This window comes from Canis aureus, chromosome 28 (assembly GCF_053574225.1).
Source record: "Canis aureus isolate CA01 chromosome 28, VMU_Caureus_v.1.0, whole genome shotgun sequence".
NCBI lineage: Eukaryota > Metazoa > Chordata > Mammalia > Carnivora > Canidae > Canis > Canis aureus.
In genome coordinates, this window is record NC_135638.1 from 22,700,173 (window position 1) to 22,722,749 (window position 22,577).

Genomic DNA, 22,577 nt, shown 5'->3' on the forward strand with positions numbered 1-22,577 from the left:
CACCCAGTTACCCCATCCTCCCCACCTCTCTCCCCTCCAGCAACCCTGTTTGTTTCCTATGATTAAGAGTCTCTTATGGTTTATTTCCCTCTCTGATTTCGTCTTAATTTTTTCCTCCCTTCCCCTATGATCCTGTTTTGTTTCTTAAATTCCGCATATGAGTGAGATCATACGATAATTATCTTTCTCTTTTCTCTGATTGACTAATTTCACTTAGCATAATACCCTCTATTTCCACCCATGTCATTGCAAATGGCAAAAAAAATCAGCCAATTTTTTTGATGGTTGAGTAGTATTCCATTGTGTATATATACCACATCTTATTTATCCATTCATCTGTCAATGGACATCGGGGCTTTTTCCATAGTTTGGCTATTGTGGACATTGCTGCTATACACGTTGGAGTGCAGATGTCCCTCCGGATTACTACATTTATGTCTTTGGGGTAAATTCCCAGTAGTGCAATTGCTGGTTGTAGGGTAGCCCTATTTTCAACTGTTTAAGCAATCTCCAATACTGTTTTCCAGAGTGGCTGCACTAGCAGTGTAAGAGGGTTCCCCCTTCTCCACATCCTTGCCAACATCTGTCATTTTCTAACCTGTTTAACCATTCTGACTGGTCTAAGTGGTGTCTCATTGTGATTTTGATTTGTGTTTTTCAGATGCCTAGTGATGTTGAGCATTTTTTTCATGTCTGTTGGCCATTTGTATGTGTTTTTTGGAGAAATGTCTTTTCATATCTTCTAGCCATTCCCATTCTTAAATACCAAACCCCTTCAGCCACAAATATGCCCCTGAGCAAGGCTTTTTTCTTTTTTTTAGATTCTGTTTATTCATGGAGAGACACAGATAGAAGCACAGACACAGGCAGAGGGAGAAGCAGGCTCCCTGTGGGGAGCCCGACACAGGATTTGATCCCAGGACCCCAGAATCACAACCTGAGCCAAAGACAGATGCTCAACCACTGAGCCACCCAGGCGTCCCAAGCCCAAGGCAGTTTTATTCCCTTAGCAAGAGGGCCTAAAATCTTCCCAGGTAACTGGAAGGGCAGTCAAGAGCAGGCTTGAGATGGGACTCCAATCTTTTCCACTTGCCAGGTGAGAGGATTAAAGGGCCTGGAAGGGCCAGTGCTGAAGATAGTGCTTAAATACAAAAACCAAAGCCCCTTTGCGCTCTCCCCAGCTCTGGGAGCTTGCCAGTGGAGTTTAGAAAAAGACCCTTGAGCTTGGTTGCCAGGAACTTTGATACAAATTGCAAAGGCCTCAGCTGGTTCAGTCAGTAGAACATAGATGGGATTCTTGACCTTGGGGGTCTTGAGTTCAAGCCCCATGTTGGCTGTAGACATCACTTAAAAAAAAAAAAAATTAACGAACTTAGAAAGAAAGAAAAGAAACTGCAAGGGCTCTCCTGGTTCACTAGTTACTAGAGTACTTACATGCATTTTTTTTTTTTTTTTTTTTTTTTGAGGAGTGGCAGGATTTGAGAACAAAGGGAAATACAAATGAAGAAATGGGTGTTTATAATCTGTGTTACATGAATAACAAATACAAAATGTCGTGAGACACCAAAAATGGAGGTCTAGGGGCACCTGGATGCCTCAGTCTGTTAAGCTTCTGCTTTTAGCTCAGGTCGTGATCTCAGGGTCCTGGGATCCAACCCCATGCAGGGCTCCCTGCTCAGCGAGGTGTCTGCTTCTTTGTTTCCCTCTGTGCCCCACCACCTCCTCCCCACCCCACCCCCCAGCTTATGCTTTCTTTCAAATAAATAAATAAAATCTTAAAATGAAATAAAATAAAAAGGGTGGTCTGTGTGTGAAGGATACTAATTACAGAAATACTTCAATGCAGAGAGGAATTCTGAGAAAGGTAATCCTACAACCAAGGTCATCAGTGAGTCTATCAAGCCAGACTTAATGACTAATTTTAGATATAAAATGAGAAGGATGGGTTTGTGGTTACAGGTATTCACTTATTCATCCTGTGATAGTGCCTGGCCCCTAACTTTCTAGTAATAGATAACAAACTTCAAGAACAGGAATCCAGGGATCCCTGGGTGGCGCAGCGGTTTGGCGCCTGCCTTTGGCCCAGGGTGCGATCCTGGAGACCCGGGATCGAATCCCACGTCGGGTTCCGGGTGCATGGAGCCTGCTTCTCCCTCTGCTTATGTCTCTGCCTCTCTCTCTCTCTCTCTGTGTGTGACTATCATAAAAAAAAAAAAAAAGTTAAAGAACAGGAATCCATACTTTGAAAGAAATACAACCAGCCATTCATTTATCAAATTTGTGATGTTTTTAACTTCTAAATAGAAGGAACTTGTTGGTAGTGAAGGGGTCTGTATCAAGCTAAAGCTTGACTATCTCAAACTTGCCTAAAGATCAGAATCACCCAGGACACCTAGTAAACCTCAGGTCCCCTATACATACCTCCTCCAAACCACTGATTCCCAGTCCTGGGTGAGATGAGGATCTAAGAATCTGAAGTTTTTATGAACACCCAGATGGTTCTTCTCAGAAGTTTGAGAAATTCCAGTCATCTTTAAAAGGTTTCATTGCACCATTGTTGTAGTATATATATATATATATATATATATATATATATATATATATACTCTGAATGGTAAACATTGAGGGGAGGGGCAAGGGTGGGAAAGGCAGGAGGCTTGGGATGCTCCAAACCAGGTATTATTTTTCTAAGTATCTTGGGAAGGCTTTCTGGGTCTCATTCTTTCAAAATTGACATCTAGGAAAGAAGATGAGGAAGTGAATTTGGAATAAAAACTCAAGACCACACAATAGCCAAAAGGCAGAAACAACTCAAAAGTCCAAGGACAAATAAATGGGTTTTAAAATGGTATATATACATATAATAGGATACTATTCAGCCTTAAAAAGGAAGGAAATTCTGATAGGTGCTACACCATGGGGCAAACCTTGAGGACATTATGCCAAGCAAAATAAGCCAGTCACATACTGTACCACTTATGTGAGGTACCTAGAGTGGTCAAATTCATAGACAGGAGGTAGAACGTCCAGGGGCTGGGGAATGGGCAATGTGGCGTTATTGTTTAGTGGGTACAGGCTTTCAGCTTTGCAAGATGAAAAGACTTTTGGAGCTGGATGGTGGTGCTGGCTGCACAACAGTGTGAATGTACTTAGTGCCACTTAAAAAATGGTTGAGATGGTAACTGGTTACATGTATTTTACCACAGTTTTTTTAAGATTTTATTTTTAAGTATCCTTTACTCCAACATGGGGCTTGCTAACCCCGAAGTCAAGAGTGGCATGCTCTACCGACTGAGCCAGCCAGGTGCCCCTATTTTACCATAATTTTTAAAAATTAAAATAATGGGGCACATGCAACTCTTGATGTTGGAGTTGTGAGTTCAAGCCCTATGTTGGATGTAGCAATTACTTAAAAAATAAAATATATATATATATATATATTTTTTAAGATTTTATTTATTTATTTATTCATGAGAGACACAGAGGGAGAGAGAGGCAGAGACACAGGCAGAGGGAGAAGCAGGCTCCATCCAGGGAGCCCGACGTGGGACTTGATCCCAGGTCTCCAGGATCACACCCTGGGCCGAAGGCAGTGCTAAACCGCTGAGCCACCCGGGCTGCCCTAAAAAATAAAATCTTAAAAAAAAAAAAAGAAAAAAAATAAGCCAATGACAGATCCTACAAATGGACAAACCTTATGAATTCTGGGGTTCTAAAAGTACCACCACACCTGGCCCCCAAAAAGAAAAACGTACCACTCAGATGGAAGGCCTTTCCTAAGCTCTGAATGGCTTTTTCCCCTGTTACCTAGTCTTTGTCCCTAATCTTTTCCTATCAGATCCCAGCACTGACTGTAATGTGAGGGCTGGACACTCCCTCACTCCCAAGAGAAGCTTTACTTCCAGAGTGTTTACCCCATACCCCCTCTCTAAGTGGCTACCTGTCAGTTTCCATTTCAGCTCTACCTTCCTACTTACAGGGCTGCTGACCACCAGCTGACATATTACCTGTATTGATTGTCTAAGAGCTGTCAAGGTGGAGGGAAAGACTATTCTAAGGCAGGCCTGAGCTCTTAGCTGAGTGGGATCATAAACGCTCCCATTAAAGGTTTCATTCAATAACAATCTTTGCTAAAGTAAATGGACATCAGTCTCCGACCCCCACAACGAATACAGAGCCCATTATCAATGGGCAGAGAGCACTGAACTGTGGCAGTATCAGTTTCCACATTTTCAAATGATTCCTTTAATGAAAAGCTGCGTTCTTTTCAGGCCATAAAACACCAAGGAAAAGTCTATTCATTTAGTTATGGTACATATTAGCTTATTTATTTATGGCTAATGCTGCCATCAGCATTCCCCGGATGTGGAGTTAACTCACTTAATGATTGCTTGATAAACTGCTAAAAAACAAATATGCTGAAATCAGCTCTCATGCAGGGCGTGCTGCATATTGCCATCACGCAGGGTAATTTAAGGTTATTTTTTTCATTTCAAACAAATCCACTGGTCTTTATACTCTATGTTAAACTATTCATCCCCTGTAGAACATTTTACATGTGCATGCTTATTTGACCCAGAGCTCACAAAAATTTATTTTCAACCAATTTCATAGGAAATAAGCATAGTGCCATAACTTAGCCAAATATCCTTTAGTGATTTAAAGAAAATCTTTAAAAAAAATAAAAATAAAGAAAATCTTTACCACCAAATTGTGGGCTCTCCCCTGACATTAATATCTTCACCCTTCTTTTGTCTTCTTCCCTACCTCCTCGGTGTCCTGTGCTCGTGACATAATTCCTGAGCACCTAATCTGAAGCGTCTTAGCAGTTGTGTGATTTATATGGCTGGAACTCAATGGTTGTGGACAGAATCAGGTTGTGTGTGTGTGTGTGTGTTTTCAGAATCAGTTTTGTTGAGGAAAAAATAGTACCTAAATGAGACTAGTCATTGAAGGATATAGGAAAAGAATTGGGACTTGTCCATTGGTGTTTGCTAAAGATTAGGATTCAGAATTTGATTCACTGTTTCTGTTAGCACAGTTCTAAAAACATTTTTAAATGTTCAATTATATTTATTTGTTAATGGCTAATACCTAATGGAAATAGGAGTAATGAAAGTGTATACAGAGAAATAGAAGTGTTAGAATTAATACCCTTTTCTGTTGTTGCTGGTGAGATTATAAATGTAAAAATCTGAAAGAAACTACAAAGAAAGGCCCTCAAAGTCACTTCAAAATCCTGTTCTGCTGAAACACTTGGGGGCAGAGGGAGAACTGTTCAGCGGCCTCACAGTGTGTGAGGGCTTCCCCCTAAACCCCATGGATATTTTAATCTCCACCCCATGTCGGTGGTGTCAGAAGTGTGGGTCTGCATCTGAAACACATCAATCCTCCTGATCTTCTGCCCGCCCGTTTCCTCTGGAGCCCCTCACAGGGTCCCTTCCTGTACTTCATCTGTAAATGCTGGCATCCTGCCTTGTCTTCTCACTGCACACTGTCACTACGGTCTCCTGCCATGCCGTCTTTGGCTCCAGCAGTCATCGCTACCCTGGTAATTCCTACATTTTTTTTTTAATTTTTTTTTAAATTTTTTATTTATTTATGATAGCCACAGAGAGAGAGAGAGGCGCAGAGACACAGGCAGAGGGAGAAGCAGGCTCCATGCACCGGGAGCCCGACGTGGGATTCGATCCCGGGTCTCCAGGATCGCGCCCTGGGCCAAAGGCAGGCGCCAAACCGCTGCGCCACCCAGGGATCCCTAATTCCTACATTTTGATTTGACTTCTCACTTGGGATTTCTGTGTGTCTTGGAAGCAACCGATTTCAACACATCTGAAAACAAACTTAAAATCTTTCCTACAGGGACGCCTGGGTGGCTCAGCAGTTTAGCGCCTGCCTTTGGCCCAGGGCGCGATCCTGGAGTCCTGGGATCGAGTCCCGCGTCAGGCTCCTGGCATGGAGCCTGCTTCTTCCTCCTCCTGTGTCTCTGCCTCTCTATGTCTATCATAAATAATAAATAAATAAATATTTTTAAAAAAATCTTTCCTACAAACACGACTGCCTACCAGATATCTTTGGAGTGGCCCCACCACCCACCATCCTAGGAACCTGGCTGTCACACAGCATAACTATTGCATCTATTCTTGCCCCTCCCCAAATCATTTGCTTCCCGCCAGAGGCATCTTTTCAAAACACAAATCTGTTAGCAATTCTTTGCTTGAGTATCTTTAATTAACTTCACATTTATAATTCAAAACCTTTCACCCTAGGGCACCTGGGTGGCTCAGTCAGGTAGGTGTCCACCAGGACCCTGAGAAAGATGAAACCCTGATTCAGGCTCCCTACTGAGGGAGCCTTCTTCTTCCTCTCCCTCTGCCCCTCCCTTTGCTCATTCTTTCTCTCTCCCTCTCTGAAATAAATAAATAAATTTTAAAAAATAATAATAACTTTTCACCCTAACCACAAGGCCTCCAGTTTAATTCTGAGACACATTCCTCTTGGAACTCTGTCCTTTGGTTAATGAGCCAAACTGTTCTCTGCCCCAGGGCCTTTACTAATTATTTAATTCCTTCAGCCTGGAACGTTCCCTATTCTTGGAGCCTACTTAAGATTCTCTTTCTTTCTCTCTCTCTCTCTCCCTCTGCCCCTCCCCCCACCCCCTCTCTTCTCAAAAGAAAAAAAAAAGAAGGTACTCTACCCTGTGATGCCCTTGGAAGATCCCATATGGCCACCATTTAGTTGCTTCTGGACCTTGTTACTTTCATGCACGCAACAAGTTCTAACATCACCAGTAATCAAAGGAGGTGGGCGCACTCGTTCTACCAGGGACAGCACACAATTGGCACAATCCTTTTAGAAAGTAGTTAGGCACTGTGCATCCAAAGCCTTCAAAAAATTCTGCCGTCTGTAACCTGGTAGCTCTAGTTCAAGGAATGCATTCTACAAAGTGAGAAGTAGGAGGCTTGTGAACAAGCATGTTCTTTTCAGCATTGTTTTCAGTAATGAAAATTGATAACATAAACATTTGGCAACAGAGCTTGTAGTACATCGATACAATGGAGTACTGAGTGGTTGTTGAAGTTTTCCAAAGAATGTTTGATATTATTTCTACAACCCAGCATGACATTGGGAAAAGCTCACAATATAATGCTAGACCAAAGAGAATCCAAACTCTCATCAGCAGGTGTAGGTCTATACAGAGATTGGTATGCACAGCTCTTCATTTAAAACAGATAAAAACTACAATTTTCCAGGTATTAGTACCTAGGCAGAAGGAAATTAGAAAAAAAAAAGAGAAAAAAAATAGAAAAAAAGAAAAAAGAAAAAAGAAAAAGAAGGAAATTAAGACAGGAAACCTTCCTAGCAAGCTTCCTTCTCCTTCTTCCTCTCCCTCTGCCCCTCCCCCTGCTCATTCTCTCTCTCTCCCTCTCTGAAATAAGACTGTCTCTAAGCAATGAAGGTATCATGCCAGCCAGGACTGGCCTGACACTCCACGGGCTTCAGTTTCCTTATCTGTGAAATGAAGGGGTTGAACTCTATTATTATCACTAAGCCTTCTGTAAACAAACAAATACGCAAGGTAGACTCGATCTCGGTTAACATTGGCTATTGTCAGGACTTCCTCTTTTTGGCCCCATTTGGAAAGGCTCCATTGGGGTGCAAAGCTAATAAGCATTTGAATCGGAAAACTCTAGAAACAGCTAGCAGCCTCCAACGTGAGAATTGAGGCAGAAAGAGAAAAGCACAGAATGGGGGGTCTAGCATGTTGGGGGATGGGGTGGGCAACGTGACAGGTTGTGAAGAATACAATCACGGATCAACCGCTCCTAGGGACCCGCAAGCAGATGCCTCGGGGCCAGCAGATGGCCAAGATACACTCTCCTGGCTGCGTCCCCGCCCCGCCCCCCACCACCCGGGATTCCATCCCCGCCTTGCTTTGTGGTCTCGAGTGGGTATCGATCTGGTGAGTGTTTTGGGTTGCTCAGACCTTCCTTCCCCGCCAGTCTAAGGGGCGGGGTGGAGGCTGCCAGGGGAGACGCGGCGCAGCCCCCTCCCACCTGCAACGATTGCCTTCGGCAGATTTCGGGGTGAGAGGACGCCAAAGGTCACCGCGGCGGAGACCTCCAAGGGACTGAGGGGTGTTTGAAGCGTCTCAGGCCTAACCAGAACTCTAAATCGGAGGGCATTTAATTGGCCTTGTAATTTCCGATCAATTCCCGAAATCAACACTCTGCGAGAAGGGCGGAGACCCCACGACCCCGGCCGCGCGCCACCCCCCACCCAGCAGGAGGCGGGGTCGCACCGACCTCCGCGGGTTCTCTGGGCCCCGGCTTGTCGCGCCCCTTCGAAGTGCGGGTTCCCGGCTCGCGGCGGGGGGCGGGGGGGGGGCGTGGAGGGTATGCAAGCGAATACCCTTCTCCCGGATTGGCAGCCCCACAGCCCGAGGAGGCCAGAGGGAGAGAGGATTCCGAGAGGGGCGGAGTAGAGAATTTTAAAAGATTTTTCCCCCCTCTTACCCTTAGACAAAATTGATGCTTAGCATCCCGCCACCTAGAGATAACTATTTCCTGGTTTCTGTCCATTCAAATTATGTCTGTACGTTTTCTTTATTAAACGGAAATTGTTGGGGTGCCTGGGTGGCTCAGTGGTTGAGCTCTGACTCGGGGGTCTGACTCGGGGGTCCTGGGATCCCCGCAGGGAGCCTGCTCCTCCCTCTGCCTAGGTCTCTGCCTCTCTCTCTCTCTTATGAATAAATAAACAAAATCTTTTTAAAAAATCACTAACTGTATAAAAAAATAAACAGAAATTGTTTTATAAACTGCCCCACTTACTATGTAGTGAACGTCTTCTGTGTATCGTTAAGTATTTTATAAAATGACTTTAAACGCGCGCATTAAATTCCGCTCAAAGGATGTACCAGGAGTTGGAATCGATGGCGTCCTGTTGGCCACTTCGGTAGCTTCCAATTTTTCAATATTGCAAAGAGCTGTGCCAAACATCTGTGTGGATAAATATTTGCCTACATCCCGGATTGTTTTTCATTCGAATCGATTTCTAGACGCAAACTAATGGCACCAAACAGGGAAGGAATGGAAAGATTTAGAAGGGCCCAGGTGTGCTGACAGCACAGCGACCGCGCCACGGCGGAGACCCGGACAGAGGCTGAGACCTCCACGGTGGCTACCGTTATTACTTTCCTGATTTATCCTCTGGCTTTCTCCCAGCCCCCCCTCACCCCCCAATTATTATTCAGAGCTTTCTCGGAGAAAGCCGGGCCCGGATTTCCCCGGGACAGCCAGTGGTTTCCCAGGTAGGGACGACCGAGCCAGCCCAGAGGCTCAGCTTCGGGAGTCGGGGTGGAAGGGCTGGAGGGAACAGGCGCACACGGGGTCCAGATCCAGCTTGAGGGTGGAAGCCTCCCCTCCAGGTGACCTCCAGGGCCCGGCCCCTCCGCATCCCCCCCATGCATGGGCGTGTCAAGGGGGGGTCGTGACAATGGCCTTGATGACTGGTGGCCCTCCTCTGAGCCTCTGGCCGTGGGACCCCCGCAGTCTCCCCCTTCCTCCTCCTTCCTCTCCCTCCCAACACCTTCGGACCTCCTCCTCCCCTCCACCCCGGCTGCCGGGGCCCCGCACCCGGGTGAGTGGGAAGTCTGGCCCGGGGCTAGAGAGGGGGCGGGCGAGAGCAGCGGCCGAGCGTGCGCATCCTGCGGAGAGCTGAGGCCGGGACTCGCTGCCTCCCTCCCCTCCCCGCCCAGCCCCGGAGCTGGAGCGCGAGACCCGCGGCGGGCTCAGCCTCCGCCCGCCCGGCTCACCGCCCTAAGCCTGGAGGCTGGGCCGGCTCTCCGCTGACTTCCCGGAGCCGCCCAGGCTGCTGCTAGAGACCGGCCGGTAGAGGAAAGGGTCTAACTCGGGGCTGTCTACCTGCGCGCCGAAATGGGGCGACTGGTTTCTCTTGGTGATCTTTTTCTTTTTTGCTGGAACACGTCCCAGACCTCAGGGAGAGCTTCTCGGTGGGGCAGGGCTGAAGCAAGGCCTCGGAGGGCCGGCAGCCTATTCCCGCCGTCCGTATCTTTCAGTGTCGAGAGCTGGTTAGAGAGTGAAGAGGTGAAGCTTGGTGCAGACCACGCACCTAACATTTTGCGAAGGGTTTCCATTTCCCACTCTCCCTAAGTCGGACACTCTATGTCCTTCACTATGTAGACTTTTTGAGTGCAAGAGACTACCTCTTACACTTATGTTGGTTCCTTGATTTTTTATTTTATTTATTTAAATTTCTATTTATTTATGATAGTCAGAGAGAGAGAGGCAGAAACACAGGCAGAGGGAGAAGCAGGCCCCATGCACCGGGAGCCCGACGTGGGACTCGATCCCGGGTCACCAGGATCGCGCCCTGGGCCAAAGGCAGGCGCCCAACCGCTGCACCACCCAGGGATCCCTGTTGGTTCCTAGATAGATGAAGATGCATATGATTATTTTCATATACTGAATTTCTATTTTAATATATAACCCATCTATCTGTATACTACTCTTTAGGCAAGTGATAAAGCTCGGTGTAAAACAGCAGCCAGGTACATGAAATAGGCTGCCTCTCATGCTCCCTGTCAGGGGAACCAGGGTCAATGGGAATGTCCTCTGAGTACTGTGGGGGTGGGGTGGATATAATTTTCTCTACCTGGGTCACAGCTTTCGCCTAGCTAAAATCCACATTCCGTATGTCTCAGCCTCATTTACATTCCTTCACAAAATTAGAAAACAAATCCTCAGGAATCCCCCTGTTGAATGGATTAATTCAAATGGATGATCTCCTTCTGATAGTCTAGATTCCATTGGAAATGAAGGAGTGTGAGTTGTTGGAAGTATACCAGATATAAAGTAAGCATGAAAATGAAATATGCACCCAATATACCCCTCGTGAGGTAGAATGAACCAGAAGGATTGGGACACCATGAAGTCAGAACGAAGAGAAACTCTATGGAAGGCAAACTTTGTGAACAGAATTTTAGAGAAATGGAAGGGCAACATTTAAGAAGAGGGATGAAGTCTTGTTAGGCTGTCACTCTAGAAAGATTGACTCAAGCTGTGGGAAATCATAAAAGAAGCCAAGCAGTTTGAAAAATTGAAAGGTTTATTTTGCCTTTGTTGTCCTATTTCTGGAAGCAAGTGTGATAAAGACAATAAGATTGGTAACTACTATAAGCTTGCACAAAAATGTAAATTAGGGAAAAAGTGCCAACTTTCTTTTGTTTGCTTAGTTTGAAAAGTCCAGAGGAAACATGGCAGTTTGAACCCAAGTGCTTGTATCTATTCCTTCATAAAACTCTACCAAAATGATACTAAAAGAAAAAAAAAAAAAAAGGAAGGAAAACGGGAAAAGAAATCACAGAAGATGAGATATATCTTTTTTTAAAGAAAGATTTTATTTATTTATTCATGAGAGACACAGAGAGAGAGGCAGAGACATAGGCAGAGGAAGAAGCAGGCTCCCCCCAAGGAGCCTGATGTGGGACTCAATCCCAGGACCCCAGGATCACGACCTGAGCCAAAGGCAGACACTCAACCACTGAGCCACCCAGGTGCCCCAAGATGAGATAGTCCAACAAAATTTTGGAATCTGGAAAGCAGATGGTCAAGTGTTAGCTGACAGCCCCCCTGAAAGAGCTGACTCTCAAGTGACTTTGCTGGACCTTGACGAGAACCAAGATGAGCCCTCCATAGATCCCAGGAAGACTCAGAAAATAAGACCTCCAGTTCTTCTGCCAGTGGGAGTGTGGGTGGGGTTAAAATTAAAAGAATTGGTTGAAGATTTTACAAAGACCAGTTAGATCCTCCGACCTTATTCCAGCCTGTGAATCCCCACTTTATGCCAAAATGAGCATCTACATCCTAAACAAAGATCACTAACATTGGGGATCCCTGGGTGGCTCAGCAGTTTAGTGCCTGCCTTTGGCCCAGGGCGCGATCCTGGAGTTCTGGGATCGAGTCCCACGTCGGGCTCCTGGCATGGAGCCTGCTTCTCCCTCTGCCTGTGTCTCTGCCTCTCTCTCTCTCTCTCTCTCTCATAAATGAATAAATAAATCTTAAAAAAAAAAAAGATCACTAACACTGAAAAAGCCTTTAATGTGCCAGATAGAGATCAAAACAAGCAAAAAAAAAAAAAAAAAACTGGGAAGACACAGAGACAATGTACAGGAGCAAGAGAAAAGTTTTTTTTTTTAATTTTTATTTATTTATGATAGTCACAGAGAGAGAGAGAGAGAGGCAGAGACACAGGCAGAGGGAGAAGCAGGCTCCATGCACTGGAAGCCCGACGTGGGATTTGATCCCGGATCTCCAGGATCGCGTCCTGGGCCAAAGGCAGGCGCTAAACCGCTGTGCCACCCAGGGATCCCGTGGAGAGAGAAAAGTTATTTTTAAAAATCTCAGGTCTCTAGTGAAAGAGATGTGCTAGATGACCTTGCATTCATGGAAGAAAAACAGGGGGCTCTAACCAGGAACCCATAGGGCAAAAACCTCTTAGGAATTAAAAATAGGTTAGCCAGAAAATAGAAGAGTTGAGAAAGCAGAAGAAGTCGAGGAAATTACCTAGAAAGTGGAACAAAGAGACAAAAAATGGCAAATGGGAGAGAAAAAAAATAAAAGTTCAATTCAGAAGACCCCAAATCAAAATAGAAAGTACAGGTTCCCCTTTACCTCATAAGCACCCTTTCCTAGAAAGCTCTGCAGGGTGTTCTACTAAAGGAAAGGCCGCAACAACAACAAAAAGAAGTCCTAGGATCCAGGAAAGAGAAGGCACAACTTGGATGTGTTGTATCCTAGAATAATGGCAGGAGAAGTCACAGGATGATGGCCATATCCCAGGGTAAACTGAGAAGCAGTCCAAACCAGAGAACGATGGAGGCCACCTGAAGGAACATCTCAAAAGGGATGGGGAACAGAGTGAGAAAATCCCATAGAAACCCAAGCAAGTAACAAACCAAAAAGGCAGACAGTTATGAACTTTGGGATAAAAAAAAATGATACAAAAAAGAAGAAGAAGGAGAAGGGGAAGGAGAAGAAAGGAAGAAAAAAGATACAAAGAAGGAAAGGTACACTGTAGCCATTACACAGTTTTGTTCAGCTGGGAATAATATTTACATACATAGTAACAAGGAATAATATTGATTAATCTGAATATATTATGAGAGTAGACAGAGGGAATGAAAAGAAATGGTCATATATACACATTATACAGAAATTTGGTGATAGCTCTTGTTCATAGTTTTCTTCGGGAAAGTCGGTATCACAACCTAGAGGGCTAAAGTGAGGGCTTGCTGTAAACTTTGTAAAACTGTGTGAGTCTCAAAAGTTTTTATTTTGAAATATTTTAAGCCTAACAAGAAGTTACAAAAATACTACAGAGAGAGATCCCTGGGTGGCGCAGCGGTTTGGCGCCTGCCTTCGGCCTAGGGCGCGATCCTGGAGACCCGGGATCGAATCCCACATCGGGCTCCCAGTGCATGGAGCCTGCTTCTCCCTCTGCCTGTGTCTCTGCCTCTCTCTCTCTCTCTCTCTCTGTGACTATCATAAATTAAAAAAAAAAAAAAAATACTACAGAGAGTTCCTATGTGCTTTTATCCCATTTCCCCCGTCAATAACATCCTATGTAACCACAGAACATTGTCAGAACTGGGGGATTTACATAATACTATGAACTCTACTTAACTTTTTTTTTTTCTACGTAACTTTTATAATTGCGTTCGGGTATTATTTTGTTTTGAATAAGCATTAAAAAAGGCCTATTTCCTTCTTAAATGTGTTGGTATAAAGTTGTGTAAACCATTCTCTTATAATTTAAAAAGCTCCTTGGTGTCTGGATTAAGTCTATTTACTGTTCTTAATGTTATTCATGTTTCTCCCTCATTCTCATTCTCTTGTCCTCTTTTTTTTATACCACGCTTAAAGTTTTCTCTCTTTTTTAAAAAAGATTTTATTTGAGAGAGGGAGAAACATGTGGGGAGGAGAGGGAGAAGTAGAATCCCCGCTAAGCAGAGAGCCAGAAGCAGGGCTTGATCCCAGAATCTTGGGATCATGACCTGAGGTGAAGGCAGAGGTTCAACCAACTGAGCCACCCAGGCACCCCTAAAGTTACCTCTTTTATTGATCATTTGTTTTGTTGATCAACTCTAGTAGCTTTTAAGCTTCCTATATAAATGATTTTTGTTTTTATCTTTTGTTTTAAGAATTTTTAAGATTTTATTTATTTATTTATTTATTTTAAAGATTTTATTTATTTATTCATAGAGACAGAGAGAGAGAGAGAGGCAGAGACACAGGCAGAGGGAGAAGCAGGCTCCATGCAGGGAGCCTGATGTGGGACTCGATCCAGGGTTTCCAGGATCATGCCCTGGGCTGCAGGCGGCGCTAAACCGCTGTGCCCCCAGGGCTGCCCAAGATTTTATTTATTTATTCATGAGAGACAGAGTGAGAGAGAGAGAGAGAGAGAGAGGCAGAGACATAGGCAGAGGGAGGAGCAGGATCCCAGCAGGGAACCTGATGTGGGACTCCCTTCTGGAACTCTGGGATCATGCCCTGAGCCAAAGACAGCCGCTTAACTGCTGAGCCACCCAGGCTGGCTTGCTTTTTCTTTCTTTCTTTCTTTCTTTCTTTCTTTCTTTCTTTCTTTCTTTCTTTCTTTCTTTCTTTCTTTCTTCTTTTCTTTCTTTCTTTCTCATATAGAGAATGCGCGCAAGCACACAGGAGCATGTAAGGGGAGGGGCAGAGAGAGAAGCAGGCTCCATGCCCCAGGAAAGCCTGGCTGGGGGCTGGATCCTACCACCCTGACGACATGACCTGAGCCAAAATCAAAAGTCAGGGACCCCTGGGTGGCTCAGCAGTTTAGCGCCTGCCTTAGGCCCAGGGTTTGATCCTGGAGTCCCGGGATTGTGTCCCATGTCGGGCTCCCTGCATGGAGCCTGCTTCTCCCTCTGCCTGTGTCTCTACCTCTCTCTCTCTCTCTCTCTCATGAATAAATAAATATAATCTTTAAAAAAAAAAAAATCAAAAGTCAAAGGCTTAACAGACTGAGCCATCCAGGTGCCCCTACTTTTATCTTTATCTGTTACCATTCCTACTTACTTACTTACTTACTTATTTATTTATTTGTTTGTTTGTTTGTTTGTTTGTTTATTTATTGTTCCTACTTTTTTAGAGATATACGTGTATTTCTTTTACCAAGCTTCTTGAATTGAAATACTATTTGTTTTCAGTCTTGTATCAGGTAAACTTCTAGCAGGAAACAGTGTTGATTGAAGACAGGTGAATAAAGGAACAACTTATAAAGTGTGGGTACTTCTATCTTCTCTAGACTAAGAAGGAAGAGCTACAGTGACCCCACAGTGGGAGTCTGGAGGAGTAGACACCTGATCTTATGCATTTCTCTGACATCCACCCCTGCTGAAGACTCCAGAAGGTAGGGAGCTCTTTCATGGGATCCATAGGGTCATTTCCACCAGGTCCAAACTATGGAGAAGGAGGAGAGTGAATGTGGAAAGACCAGCAGAAGATATTCAGCACACTTTTTTCCTAATAAAGTCGCTTAAGGCTTTAATTCCTCTGAGTATTATTTTGGCTACATTCTTGATTTCTGACTAGTTTGAGATTTCCCTCTTAAACCAATAATATTTTGGAACAGCAGGTCAAAATTCCAAGGAAAGAAGAAGGTATACCTTTTGGTTAACTTATAATTTTAGGGGACACCTGGGTGGCTCAGCGGTTGAGCATCTGCCTTTGGCCCAGGGCATGATCCTGGGGTCTCTGGATCAAGTCCCACGTCGGGCTCCCTACATGGAGCCTGCTTCTCCCTCTGCCTGTGTTTCTGCCTCTCTCTCTCTCTGTGTTTCTCCTGAATAAACAAACAAACAAACAAATATTATTTTATTTTATTTTTTTTTTAATTTTTTATTTATTTATGATAGTCACAGAGAGAGAGAGAGAGAGAGAGAGGCAGAGACATAGGCAGAGGGAGAAGCAGGCTCCATGCACCGGGAGCCCGATGTGGGATTCGATCCCGGGTCTCCAGGATCGCGCCCTGGGCCAAAGGCAGGCACCAAACCGCTGCGCCACCCAAGGATCCCCAAATATTATTTTAAAAACTTATAATTTTAGTAGATTATGGTCAATGAATGTGGCTTCTATAATTTCTAATTTGAGAACTCCTTGGTATCAGAATGGTCTCACTAGTATATGGCTAATATTTGCAAATATTCCATGAGTGGTTGAAAAGAATGTGTAATTTGTTGTTGGGTAAGAAAGTCTGTATGTGTTTAATGTATTATTTAATCCCTCCATCTACCTTTCTGTAGATATTTGATCTGTTGATTTTTGAATAATATAGGTTAGTATCTCCCACATTCTTCTGGGTTTGTCAATAGCTTTTTGTTCTGCTATACAGTTTTGCTTTATATATTTTCAATCTGTAATTAGGTACATAAAGTTTTCTGGCTGTTATATATTTTTGGTGGATCATAATTGTTATAAATATAAAATATTTTTCCTGTCCTAAGACTTTCAGCAATGATTTCAAGTTTGTCTGCTATTTTTATTGGCATCTACCTCATAGATCAATTTTCTTTGGTTCCTTTCTTTCCTTTTTTTTTTTTGTCTTTTATTATTTTACTTTTGTCTTTTATTATACTCAATGAGAGGGAAACAGTCAGTCTAATAGTGATTTCTACCATTTTTGTGATCATTTTTCAAATTGTATCAATATAGTTTTGTTCTTTTTCTTCTTTCCGTTCAGATAGCTCTCTTTTGGATTTCGTTAAAAACCTTCATCCTCCAAGGGAGGAGCAATGAAGGGAGTCTCAGAGGCTGAGCAATACTCTGGTGGCTGATGTCTTTCAGGAGGACCTAGAGGTCCTGCACCTATAATTCTAGAATAGCAAAAAAAAAAAAAAAAAAAAAATTCTAGAATAGCTTAACTGGACTGAACCATGCTCATTTTGATAAGCTCATTTTTATGTGCCTGTTACCATTTTTAGTTTTGAATACCATACTGGTTTGAGTTGTCTCAAGTAAAGATTATACATGAAAAACCCATACTCAGGTGGTTTTTATGGTTTTATTTATTTATTTATTTTGGTTTTATACTATGCAATGTGGACATTGAGTAAAATCTATACAATAATAATTAAATCGATTGGAAGTGTGTAAACAGTAAAAAAGTTTCTATTCACATCTATTAGTTAAAGCTATAAATAGTAAAATCATCTACCTCCTTACAATTCAGTGGGTATGTATTCTAATTGTGTTATTAGAAGAGCTGATAATTGATCTATTTCTGGTAACCAAGCTTTCACATTCAGAAAGCATTGACTAGGGATCCCTGGGTGGCGCAGCGGTTTGGCGCCTGCCTTTGGCCCAGGGCGCGATCCTGGAGACCCGGGATCAAATCCCACATCGGGCTTCTGGTGCATGGAGCCTGCTTCTCCCTCTGCCTCTCTCTCTTTTTCTCTCTGTGACTATCATAAATAAATAAAAATTAAAAAAAAAAAAAAAAAAGAAAGCATTGACTAATCTACTCGCCTACAAGAGAGATTTGGGTATTCTGGTTTTATGATATGACTTTAAAAAAAAAATTATTCATGAAAGACACAGAGAGAGAGAGGCAGAGACACAGAGAAGCAGGCTCCATCCAGAAAGCCCGATGTGGGATCGCAGGACTCCAGGATCACACCCTGAGCTGAAGGCAGGTGTCAAACCACTGAGCCACCCAGGGATCCCCTATGATATGATTTTGAATAACTTTCTATGATTCGTCCTGCAGCATTTTTGGCACATACCCTGAAATTCCAAATTTATTTTCCTTTTCCATTTGTCTGGGGAAATGTCCTTTTGCTTTAGACATTTTCTTTTCCCTTTTAAAAATCACCTCAGGAAAAAAAAAATAAAAATAAAAATAAAAATCACCTCAGGACGTCTGGATGGCTCAGTTGGTTAAGTGTCTACCTTTGGCTCAGGTCATGATCCTGGGGACCATAGGATCAAGCCCCGTGTGTTGAGCTCCCTGCTTAGCAGGGAGCCTGCTTCTCCCTCTCCTGCTCCTGGACTTGTACTATCTTGCTCTCTCTCTCGCTTATACTTTCTCTCGCAAATAAATAAACACAATATTATTAAAACGTTTTTAAATATATTACAGTCTCTATATTGAAATGTAGTCTTTAGTCATACTGAGCAATTTATCTTCCTGAAAAAGAAACTCCAAATCATTGAAAATATTTTGTCTAAGACTTTCAGAGAGTTGCTGATCTATCTTTTGAAGTAGTTTGGTGGAGATCATAATTTTAAAAATTTTTTTGGGGGGGCATGAGGCATGACTTTTGAGAGAACATGTAATCTTGACCAGTTTTTCATCAATCATCTGGTATACATTTCTGGTTGTGTACACATCTCTGAGCAAACATTGAGGACTGATTGAACATTTGCTCTAATTCATGCAAAAGGCTTCTTACTAGAAATTGATTTGTTGATTTTTAAAATGCCTCTTAGAATAAGAATCCGCATTAAATTTTGTATTGGATAAAGAAGCAATATGCATGATTGACATTACCAAGATTGTCTGTGTGCTGCATGTGTACACTTTTTTGCAGTCATTATATTGAACATGCCTCATTTTGAAGATATAACCTTGAGTTGTCATTGCTTTAGAAAACACGGACTGGTTAGGACATCCATTAATGTCCTAGAACAAACACTATAGCAGAATCCCCAAGGGAGACAGAGATTTTACTCGTCTCCGGACACAGGAATCCATTTGTTGGAGCATATGCTGAGTGTGATGAGCTGTAAAATGAAGTTAATTTCTGTGTCAGACCAAACTAGGTGAAAGATCAAGTAACTGGATAAGCCACATATTCTTCAGAAGGAAGAATAACACTTTCAGATAGTGTCACACATTTTTGGTTTATATGTGACAAGGCCCATATAGAGCAATAAAGAGGAACACAATCTAACGCCATGTTGGTATCTAGGAAGCTCTCACTGTGAAATCTTTAATTTCAGGTTGTACTTCATGCAGAGTAGTAGAAGAAAAGAGGACAGTACCTCATCGCTAAAAGCATCCTGTAAGTGGAAAAGCTATTAATACTCTCATGAGTTCTTGTAGTTGAAGTTTTAAAACAGAAGAATTTGAATTTTCTGTCTTCCATTTGTGTTACTGATTGATTACCAAAGCAGGATCAATATAACTTTTTTTAAAAAATATATATATTACGAGGAGTTAATTTTGTTGAAATTTTAGGGTATTTTTCTAGATGAGATTCTCCTTAAGTTAGTAATAGTTATTCCATTATTCTATGCAAAGCTTTTCCCTGTCATTTACAGCTGTCCTCATATATTTTTTTAAGTTTTGTTTATTTTTTTAGTTGTCTCTATACCCACTTTTAGGAGTGAGATCAAGAGTCGCCTGTTCTTCTGACTGAGCCACCAGGAGTGAGATCAAGAGTCACCTGCTCTTCTGACGACCCAACTTTAGCCCTGCCATTTTTATTCTTAAAATTATTTTTTTGAGGGATCCCTGGGTGGCGCAGCGGTTTGGCGCCTGCCTTTGGCCCAGGGCGCGATCCTGGAGACCCGGGATCAAATCCCACATCGGGCTCCCGGTGCATGAAGCCTGCTTCTCCCTCTGCCTGTGTCTCTGCCTCTCTCTCTCTCTGTGTGTGACTATCATAAATAAATAAAAATTTTAAAAAATTTTAAAAATTATTTTTTTGAAAGATTTTATTTTTATTTTTTTAATTTTTTTTTTTTTTTTTAGATTTTATTTATTTATTCATGAGAGACACAAACAGAGGCAAAGACATAGGCAGAGGGAGAAGCAGGCTCCCCGATCAAGTCCTCACTGTGGGACTTGATCCCAGAGTCCTGGAATCACTTGAGCCAAAGGCAGACACTCAACCACTGAGCCACCCAGGCGCTCCAGTCCTGACATTTTTAATATTATATATATATATATATATATATATAGAGAGAGAGAGAGAGAGAGATTTTATTTATTTATTTATGAGAGACACAAAGAGAGAGGCAAAGACACAGGCAGAGGGAGAAGCAGACTCCATGCAGAGAGCCCGACGTGGGATTTGATCCCGGTTCCCCAGGATCAGGCCCTGAGCTGAAGGTGGCCTCAGACACTCAACCACTGAGCCACCCGGGCTGCCCCTAAACATAATATATATTGACAGCAAAGCTCACATTTTTATTCTATTTCCCACCCCTTCCTAGCCCTCAGTCATAATTGCTTTGTAAGTAGAGTATTAGTCTTATGATACTGCCAAGTATGATAACTAGCTTGGATATTTTTAAGCTATTGTATTTATTTATTTATTTTTTATTTTTTTTTTATTTTTAAAGATTTTATTTATTTATTTGAGAGAGAGACAGAGAGAGCAGGAGCCAAGGGAGAGGGAGAGGGACAAGCAGACTCCCTGCTAAGCACAGAGCTCCACCCCAGGACCCTGAGATCATGACCTGAGTTGAAGTCAGATGCTTAACTGACTGAACCACCCAGGAACCCTGAACCCTATATATTTTATGTTTTTTCCCAATAAATACATACTGGTAATAAAAGTTTAATTTAAAAAAAAGTTTAATTTATAATTTAGACCCAGGAAGCAATTAACAACATAACTAATAATAAAATAGAACAATTATAACAATATATCATAATAAATGTTATGTGAATATGGTCTCTCTCTTTCCATTGACTGGACAACTATAAACCAGCCATTTGGAAATAAAGGTCAGCCCTGAAGCTGGACATCAGGGTCCCAATCACACCTAGAAGGCAGTCAGCCTCTCTCCTATTCCCCACAGTGGTCATTCTGAACCCTTTCACTTCTCTCAGGTTCTATACTCCATATCTAGTCTCATCTCCTGGTACAGAGAACTTCACCTCCTTTCTACCCCTGGGGAAAAAAAGAGAGTCACCGGTTTCCACCATCACACTTCCTGTATACCTTACATTATAGTGTAGTGAAGGGCAGCACTGGCATACAGCAGGTGGTCATAAAGTAGGTGTTGAATGATGGAGAAAGCATAGGCTTTAGAATCAGTCTAGGCTGTAAGCCCATATCTATTCCAGATTCCCTAGAAAATAGAGCCTGAGGCAAAGCTTACCTGCTGGTCCTTTATTGGGAAGTGGGACCCCAGGCAACAAGAGTGTGAGAAAATGAGGCAGGAAAGAATGGGAAGAAAATACAAGGTGGGGTGCCTGGTAAAATGTGACTCTTGATCTCAAGGTTGTGAGTTTGAGCCCCATGTTGGGTGTAGAGATTACTTAAGAACAATAGAAAAAAAGAAGGGAGGAAGAAAGGAAGGAAGGAGGGGCACTTGGGTGTCTCAGTTGGTTGTGTCTGACTCTTGATTTCGACTTAGGTCATGATCTCTGGTTCAGGCTCAGCCCTTAGGAGGGAGTCTGCTTGAGATTTTCTCTCCTTTCTCCCTCTGCTCTAACCCCACTCAGGAAAAGAAAGGAAGAATAAAATGTAGTGTGTATGGAGCTTCCTGCTTTATGAAGGCACCCAGGCTCAGCCGCAGGTATTTTTCTAGGGAGACTATACGGCAACAATATGTTTTAGAAAACATTTCAGAAGGTAAAATGGAGAAGGACTTAATCTGCTGCTCATGGGAAGTTAACTTCTGCATTCCTTGGGCAGTCACTGGAGGAGCTCTGTTGCCTGTTGATTCAAATGAATCTGGAAATTGTGGGAGGAGCCAATGAGTTTGGTGGCCAAGGACTTCAGGATGGGGCAGGAGCCAAAGGCAGACACTCAACCCAGGTGGCATGAAAAGAGGTGTTCAGTAGGCCATCTGGGAGACTTATCCTCTCTGGTGGGGAAGAAGTTATTTAACTTCTTTTTCTTCACTTTCTCTTTTTTTAAAATTTTTTTTAAGATTTTATTTTTAGGTAACTACCCAATGTGGGGCTCAAACTCACAACCCTGCCATCAAGTCGCCCACTCTACTGGCTGAATCAGCCAGGTGCCCCTCCTTATCTGTAAAATAGGATAAGGGGCGCCTGGGTGTCTCAGTTGGTTAAACATCAGACTCTTGATTTCAGCTCAGGTCATGATCTCAGGGTCATGAGATCAAGCCCCACATCAGGCTCTGCACTCAGCAGGGGAGTCTGATTCTCTCCCTCCCCTCTCCCCTCACCTTCCCTTATTTACATGCTCTCTCTTAAAAATAAAATAAAATTGGAATAATAGTAGCCTTTTAGGATTAGTGTGGAAATTAAATAAAGCAATGACTATAGGAATGATAAATAACATATGGTAACAGCATCCCGCATTTCCTGAGCATATGCTATATGCTCTCTACAGGGTGCTAAGCACTGTATGCTAATTGCCTTATATAATCTAAGCAATAATCCTATGAGGTAATATCTTTTTTTTTTCAATCAACAGATGAGAAAAAGAAGGTTAAAAAAGGTTACACAGCTAGTGAGCAGCAGAGCCCAGATGTGAATTCTAAGTGTAAGTGACTATTGAGTGTAAACATGTAATTCGTACTCTTTCTCATTTGTTAATTGGTTCATTCATT

The 22,577-nt window shown here is 42.9% G+C and overlaps 1 protein-coding gene across 5 annotated transcripts in view; it reads left to right on the forward strand.

Annotated features, from left to right (window-relative positions):
- PRDM14 (PR/SET domain 14) overlaps positions 1–22,577 on the forward strand; it is a 183,347-nt gene that overhangs the window by 22,329 nt on the left and 138,441 nt on the right. For all 5 annotated transcript variants that reach the window (XR_013367184.1, XR_013367186.1, XR_013367187.1 and 2 more), the window contains exons 6-8: positions 15,346–15,450; positions 19,041–19,102; positions 22,442–22,510. The gene's annotated coding sequence lies outside the window, so the exon portion shown is untranslated. The remainder of the gene's footprint in view (positions 1–15,345; positions 15,451–19,040; positions 19,103–22,441; positions 22,511–22,577) is intronic.